An 8822-nucleotide genomic window follows, 5' to 3' on the forward strand; every position below is an offset into this window, starting at 1 on the left:
TGTGGAATGGCTGATGAGCTTGAACCAACGATCTTGCATTTCAAACCCATTTTGGAGTCCAGAGCATTAATCCACATTGCCTTCACATTGATTATGGCTTATGGTGACTCAATGTGTGGCAGAACAAAACTATGCTCCGTGGAGATTTCAAGGGTGTAGGATAAGCACTGGCCCATAGTAAGGTCGATTTGAACTGCAATGCCAGCAGTTCAACTCTCCAGCTTCTCTTTGGAAAATACAGGGTTGCATCGACTCCATGGCACTTAATAACAAACCTTTTAGAAGCAGATCACCAGACCTTATTTCTGAGGCTGACTCATAGCAATTCATACTCACTCTATAGGGTTCACCCTATACAACCTAGTTTACCCTATACAGGTGAACTGCCGACCTTGAGGTTCAGTGCTTTATCCCATAGCACAACACCAGAATTCCATATAGATCACACAAATCTATACACATATAATTTTTCCTTTAGAATAGTTTCAAATGTACAGAAAAATTACAAAGATAGAAAACAACTACCATATACTGACAACCATTTTCTTTATTAATTGGTGATTAATGGTAGAATTCTTTGTGTGTGTGTGTGTGTGTGTGTGTACACATTTAGTTGATTTATTTTTACACATTTAGTTTTATTGTAACAAAGCAACTTGTACACTTTTAACACTTAAAATTGAGCATTATCTTTCCTTTCCAGTGAAACAAAAATAATTAAAAAAAATAAACAGGAACAAAATTACAATAGAGAATGTCAATTCCAAATAAGATCCTACAGGTTCTACTGATTCTCCCATGGAGTGGCAGGGTTCAAGTCATCATTAGGAGAGAATTTTATTTTAAAAGTGTCATCTTAAACTACAAGGATGTCCATTAAACATCACAATTAAACATGCCCAAGGAGTAGCCATGCTGTCAAAATGCCCACTTAACCTACCCAAACATCTCAAACCCACCGTTTGCTGACTTTCTATAACTCCATTTTTTTAAGAGATTTTTTTTTTTTTTTAAACAAGAGAAAGTAGACAGATATAGGTTGGTAAATGCTAACTGTCCATATTCACATAGAGACACAGTGTAATCTCTGAGCCCAGTATAGAGAGGAAAGAGGAAAAAAGCTAGAATTCTATGCACAGGGACCTAGCACCCTCCAGCTTCCAGAAGAGTGAAGGGATCTGCTTCCAGCAGAGTTTTGGTTTTTCCCCACAGAGGACGGTGGTGTGTTGATTCCATAGTTTTTGTTGAGACAGAAAGGGATAAAAATTAATTTGGGAACAGAAAGGGGTAGAGATTATTTTCCCACTGTATCTGCTCAAAATATTTCCCCCCCACAATAAGTTGAGAGCCATGGTGTAAAGGAGAGGAAAAATACCTCAAGAATAGGGTGACTGAGCACAAGAGCGGGGAAAGAAAAGGAAAGAAAAGAAAAAAGAAAAAAAAAGATAGCAATTTGCTCCCAGGGACTGAATAAAAATTTAAAAGATCATCCCTTCTTTGTCAATATCTTCCAAACCTTCTTCTTCCTCTTCTCCTCCCACTTCTTCATCATCCATATCAGGAACCAAATAGTACTGTAACGGATTTGGCCAAATATCATCTTTGATAACCTCTTCTAACTCATCTGCACCTGCATCAGAATGATCAGTAATCCAAGTAAAAAAGCTCTCTGGTTCTTCATGCTGCCTCTTCCTGATGGCTTTTATTCTGTGTTTGACTCCAGCATTTGATTAACTCCTTTCCAGACTTCCATTTAATTTCAGTTGATTTTGAGAATGGATCACCACTCTCATTCAGATGAAATTTTTGGAGAGAACTTTATTTTGGAAGTAAGGATTTCTATCAAAATAAAAATCTATTCTGTTACCTGATTTAATATCTTCAAATTGTGTCACTTCAACTCTGGTCAAATAATGCAGTGCCTCTTCATCTTTCTCCCCAAGCAACATAGACAGTTGTGGATTGTTGATAAATGTTGTTTACCCAAAAGATTGGAATTTTGGCGATCAATTCTGACCTCTTCTGAAGAATGGTTGGCGAGTTTTTTATATTTCTGCTCTACTTTCAAAATCACCTCACTGGCTTGTTCATTAATTCTGTCTATTTCACTTTGTACTTCATCAATATATTCAACTGCTTCCTGCTGTTCTTTTTCTCCCTTTGGCAAGTTCAGAGAGGCCGAAGTTTCCTGCAACTTAGGTTTCTTCATTTCAGGCACGAGCAAAGACGAGCGTTTGGGGGCCGTGCTGCAACCGGAGTCCAAGAAGCAGACGAAAGAGGAGTTGCTTGCCGGGAAAAAGCTTCTCATGGTAGAATTCTTGTCTTTCATTCCAGAGACCCAGGTACAATTTTTGGCCAGTGCACCTACGTGCAGCCACCACCTCTCTGCGAGTGGAGGCTTTTGTGTTGCTATAATGATGATTAGTTTTTAGCAGAGGTTCAGTCGAAGACAGACTAAGAAGAGGGACCTGATTTCATAAATCATGTTAATCAACAAGATTGGATCCATAACCCATCATGGGGATTGTGCAGGACCTCCCAGTTTTCCTTTTGTTATACATAGTGTCACCATGAGACAGCAGCTGACTCAACTGTATCTAATGATGTATTATGATAGTATGATACCTTTGTCACAATTGAAGACTAATATAAATACAATATACAGACAGCTAATTTAATGAAAAATAAAAATACAGTTTTAAAAATGCCATTCTCATCACATTAAACATATATATGCTATCAACAAGACTCATCCCTGTTGATGTAGACTTTGATCATCTGGCTGAGATAGTGTTTACCAGATTTCTTCCTGAAATATTTAAAAAGATCTTTTCTTCCTTTCCCATATTGCACCTTTGGGAGAAAGTCACTACGGTCACACTCCAGGGGAAGAGAATTAGGCTCCCTTTCTTTGAACAAGAAATATCTACATCAATTTTTTTGGAATTCATCATTAGGGAGGATTTGTCTCTTTTCCCCAGTACTTATTGTTCAATTTTTGTACCAGTATGAGCTCATGGAAATTTACATAACTGATACTTTGGATTACAATACAATATTACATTATTTTGTTGTTCATATTGTTCCAGTTTTGGCCACTGGTAGTTTTTTAGTTGCCAACTGTGTGCATTTGTCATATCCCCATCAATGTAGGTTTTTACTTAAAAAAAATATTTTGAGCATAATATAAAATGTGACAAACTTAAAGAACTAGTGGAGAATCATAAAAATAATAAAAAATAAGCTTCATGAAGAAATTCTAAAACTTTATGAAACTCTAGATTGTGTATAAAGGGGAAGTGAGGAAACACTTGGTGATAGAGATGGTTGTGTGTTGTGCAGTTGGTTCTGACTCATATAGATTAGAGAATTGGCTGGTTCTCATGAATATGGAGATTGCTCTTGTTGCTTCTTCTGCTGTGTGCCCTGGTGTAGGTTCTGACTCATAGAAATCCTGTATAGTGTTTCTGAGGCTACATTTTTACGGGAGCAGAAAGCCACATCTTCCTTCCTCCTATTGGCTGGTGGATTCAGACTGCTGACCTTGCAGTTAGCAGCCCACCACATAATCCATACCTCCACCAGGACTCCTTGAAGAAGCAGTTGCCTTAAGATATGTGATGCGTTTTCTTCTAGCTGCTATAACTAATATTGCTTGTTGATGTTATTGTTGAGTGCTGTCGAGTTCATTCCAATTCAGAGCGGCTGGTGGGTTTGAACTGCTGACCTTGCAATCACTAGTCCAGTGCTTATCCTGGAGAATCACAGTAGGAGTCAGTATTGCTTAGCACAGGGTAAAAGGAAGTGAATAGTAATTTAATAATTATTGTTAAATGTTAGTGAGATTTTAGAATACTGAGACAATTTATTTCTGAATACCACCTTAAAACAACAACAACAAAACAAAGAAAGCAGTTTAATGACATTTATGGAAGGAACTAATTTTATCATGTATATACACTATTCCTGGCTTTTTGCATGTTATCACATTTGAAAAGTAGCCTATAGAATAAACTCAGCAGTCTCTTATTCTCTTGTTGCATGATGGGTTTTGTGAAGCACCAAAAAGCAACTGAAGTTCAGGAGGTCAAGAGCATTAGTTACTTTTATAGAATAAACAATTATATCCAAATTCCATAGGAATGACTTTCTTGCTACATGGTTGCTTCCTTTTCTAAGCTTCTTATAATAAACATTGAAGTGTACAGAATAGGATGTAGAGCACAGCTTGTTCCCAATACATCAATTGTAAAGTATATTTTTCTGTTACCAAGATTACACTACTAATTTTTATAATCTAACATGATGTTGCTGATAAGCACTATTCACCAGTGAAAAGAGTGATGCTGTGGACTTTTGATCAATGTGTTCTGCATGCTTCTTGGGGATCCAACTGGAGCCAATCTATAATCACTGCTGTGGCTCTGACCTTGAATTCACCTGTATTTCATTCAAGTAATGAGATTCTTAGGTGAGATCATGCATCCATTACCCCTGGAATTTATGGGATCTCAGGGGTGAAGCTATGTTTTTATCAGCCAAGGAAAGGATCTTTGGTATCCAGGTCTTCCTGTTTTGCTGACAACTTAACCATTCTGACATCTTGCTTCTGATTTGCACACCAGCATATTACTAGTCTCTGGTAGTGTAGTTGTTACAAATTGGCTGTGGATCTCAAGGTCAGCAATTCAAAACTATCAGCTGTTCTGTGGAAGAAAGATGAGGCTTTCTGGTCCCGTAAAGATTTACAGCCTCGGAAACCCTGTACAAGGTCATAAGGAGTTGGAACCAATTCCACGGCACATAACAACAACAATATGACTAGTCGTGGTGTGGTGCTGTGGGTTATTGTTCCAGACTACAAAGCTGTTTGAAGTGCAAGGTCGGTGGTTCAAGCTCACCAGCTGCTCCTTGGGGAACCCTATTGGGCTGCTGGGAACCGACTTGGCAGCAATTCACAACAACAACAACTATTACTTTGAATTGCATATAAACATCTAGAGGTTTTCAGGCTCTTGAAAGATCTGTCATAAATCCCAGACATGCATGTTTTTCTTATGAAAGATTCTTTGGTTCACTTAGGTTTGAAGCATCTGTATACATTGTTTTAATCCTTTTAACACATTCCTATCAACTTGATTCTTTTTTTAATTAATAGAATCAGGAACAGGTTAAAGAGATTTCTCAGATAGCATATGGAAGACAGTAAAAATATTTCCTGACAAACTGGCAATGAGTGAAAAATGTTGCATACAATTGAGATGTTTTGCACACAGTACATTCATCATCACCACAAGTTACCATACAATTGATTCTGACTCATGGCAAACCCATGTGTGTCAGAGTGGAACTATACTCCTTAGGGTTTTCAGTGGATGCCTTTTCAAAAGTAGACTGTTGTTATTGTTGTTAGGTGCCATGGAGTCAGCACTGACTCATAGTGACCCTATGCACAACAGAATGAAACACTGTGTGGTTCAAGGTCAACCTCATAATCACTGGTGTGCCTGAGCCCATTGCTGAGGCCACTGTGCCTATCCATCTCATTGGGAGTCTTCCTTTTTTTCTCAGACCCTCCACTTTACCAAACATGATAGCCTTCTCCAGTGACTGGTCCCTCCTGATAATATGTTCAAATTATGAGAGACAAAGTCTGCCGAACCTTGCTTCCGAGGAGATGCCTGGCTGTACTTCTTCCAACACAGATCTGTTTGTTATTTTGACCATTCATTATACTTTCAGTATTCTCCTCAAACAACATAACTCAAATGCATCAATTCTTCTACGGTCTTACTATTCACTGCCCAACTTTCACATTCATATGAGGTGATTTAAAATACCATGACTTGGGTCAGGAACACCTTAGTCCTCAAACTGACATGTTTGCTTTTCAACACTCTAAAGAGATCTTGTGCAGCAGATTTGTCCAATGCAATATGGCATTTGATTTCTTGACTGTTGCTTCCATGAGTGTTGGTCTGAGTTGACCTGAGAAAAATGAAGTTTTTGACAATTTCAATCTTTTCTCCATTTATTGTGGTATTATTTACTGGTCCAGTGGTGAGGATTTTTGTTTTCTTTTCATTGAAGTGCTATCCATATAAAAGGCTGCAGTTTTTGATCTCCATCAGTAAATATTTTAAGTCCTCTTTGCTTTCAGCAAGCAAGGTTTTATCATTAGCATGTTTCAGATTGTTAATGACTATTCCTCCAATCCTGATGCTATGTTTTTCTTCATATAATACGACTTCTTGGATTATTTGCTCAGCATATAGATTGAATAAGTATGGTGGAAGAATACAACCCTGGCACACACCTTTTCTTATTTTAAACCATTGAACCATTTAAACCATTAAACCCTTCCCTTGTTCTATTTGAATGACTGCCTCTTTACAGGTTCCTCATGAGCACAATGAAGTGTTCCAGAATACTCATTCTCCACAATGTTGTCCGTAGCTTGTCATGATCCACCAATTGAAAGTCTTTGTATAGTCAATAAAGTGGATTGGTGGTGGTGGTGGTGGTGGTGGTGGTGTGCCATGAAGTATGTTCCAACTCATAGCAACCCTGTATAGGGTTTTCCGAAACTGTAAATCTTTGTTGTTGTTGTTAGAGCCCATCAAGTTGGTACTGCCTCAAAGCATCCTTTGAGCACCAAGATCACTGGACACTGAACTGCTTGGATCCAGGGACAGAAAACTGCAACAGAGGAGCAGTAGCAACAGAACCAAGAGCCAGAACACAAGAGAGAGCAGTTAACTTTCCAGCTCACAGACCAAGTAAAGCTGAGTGACTGTGGGTGGGGGCTTGCTTGTAAAGTAGGGTGTCTCCATGCACATAAATGGAGGAGCTAGGTTTTTGACCCATGGAGCTAGAGTTGAGTTCCTTCAGGTTGAGCCTTAAGATGGAGTCTTGTGTTCTGTGGGCATTTGTCAGCTACTATCTGGAATGACTGTGCACTGAGCATTTTCTGATTCTGTACTGTAACCAGTTAACTTCCCTAATAAACCCCATAATTGTGAGTACATTGTCTGAGTTCTGTGTGGCCATTGTGGCAGATTATCAAACTCAACAGAGAAGCAGAGAGTACCTTGGGAGGTATAGTTTGGTGTTTTGCAGTACCCTTATTTTGTGGAAATTTTTTTTTCTGCATTTCACATGTAATCTTCCTCCTGCACCCATCTCCTTTTAGGTTTAGAAAATTGGAAAGATGTCCAGTTTATTTTAAACTCATAGTGACCTCATGTGATTGAGTAGAATTGGCCCATAGGTTTTCCTTGGTTGCAATCTTTGTGAAGATTGATCACCACTTCTTTCTTTCACAGAGCTACTTGTTGCATTTGAATTGCCTGTCTTTAGATTAACAGTTGAATGCTAACGTGTTGTGCCATCATGTTTCCTTACCTAACCAAGAAAAATTTTGTATCATTCCCAGGCATTTTATTCTTGCATAAGTATATGCAAATCAAAAGATTGTCTGTGTTAAATCATCCCTGGAGTTTCATGAGAGGATAGTCTTCAAATTCATGTTGCTATTCTGGCTCCTGTTCTCAAAACTGGCTGTTCAATTCTTGCTGGACTCTTCTCTTAAACAAATCACGCTGATTTATTTTCTTTACAACCAGAAAGTTCTAGTTGATATGTCTGCTTTCAAGTGTATTTTCCCTTAAATAAATGATATAATATGTTGTGGTGGTTATGTGCTGTGGAGTCGGTTACGATTCATAGCCACCCTGTACAGGGTTTCTGAAGCTATAAATCTTTAAGGGAGCAGAAAGCCTCATCTTTCTCCCATGGAACAGCTGGTATTTCAGATTGGGTGACTTTGAGGTTTGCAGACTGATTAGTAACCAGTACTACCAGAGCTCCTTAATATGTTATGGGATTAAAAAAATCATAAAATTATTGTTTTTTCTTTTATGAGAATGTGTATCAGGCAATCAAAGTATTACTGAACACATGGGGACAAATACTCCCTCAGATGGATTTTTGGAGATCTGTACTAACACAGAGCATCTACCCCTTCCTTTGAAATTTTATGCCATTGCAGTTGTTAGTTCCTGTCAAGTTTACTCTGACTCTTGGTTACCCCATGCAACAGATTGAAACATTTTCTGGTTAAGAGTCATCTTCATGATCATTGGTATGTATGAGTCCATTGTAGTGTCCGCTGTATATTTTGAGTACCTTCCAATGTTGGTGCCCATCTTTCAACGCTATGACGGACAGTATTCTGTTGTGATTCATAGAGTTTTTATTGGTTAATTTTCATCAGAATGTTGTCAGATTTTTCTTACCAGTCTTAGTTGTTAGTTCCTGTCAAGATCCTGTCAAGTAGATCTACTGACACATGTCTACTATGAAGGATGTAGTTAGTGTTTGAAACAGTGATGACGTGACTTCCTGCATCATAGCAACACTCAAGCCACCACTGTAAACATATTGACCCCAGATTGTTTAATATATTACATTTCATTGTAAGTCTAGCCTTACTATACCTATAAATAGGAATCATGCTAATAGAGAATTTGCAAATTTAGTTAACACTTCAAACTTATGACTTAATTTCAGATAAGTGGAAGCCAAAATATGTTTTAAAATTTGATAAGCTTTTATTGTTGTTAAGTGCCATCAATCAAGTCAGTTCTGATTCATAGCGATTTAGTATAGGGTTTCCTAGGCTGTAAATATGTACAGAAACAGAATGCCTCATCTTTCCCCTGTAAGATAAACTATTATATACTATAAATGGGAATATGATGACTTCATAGGATAAGGGCTGGACTGTGAACCACACAGCCTGCTGTTCCAGCCCGCTAGCC

At 38.1% G+C, this 8822-nt stretch overlaps 1 pseudogene; it reads right to left on the minus strand.

Annotated features, from left to right (window-relative positions):
• Positions 1 to 1496: 1496 nt before the first annotated feature.
• On the minus strand, positions 1497 to 2308 carry LOC102834018 (annotated as a pseudogene).
• Between the last annotated feature and the right edge of the window lie 6514 nt (positions 2309 to 8822).

This window comes from Chrysochloris asiatica, unplaced genomic scaffold, assembly GCF_000296735.1.
Source record: "Chrysochloris asiatica unplaced genomic scaffold, ChrAsi1.0 scaffold00373, whole genome shotgun sequence".
Taxonomy (NCBI): domain Eukaryota; kingdom Metazoa; phylum Chordata; class Mammalia; order Afrosoricida; family Chrysochloridae; genus Chrysochloris; species Chrysochloris asiatica.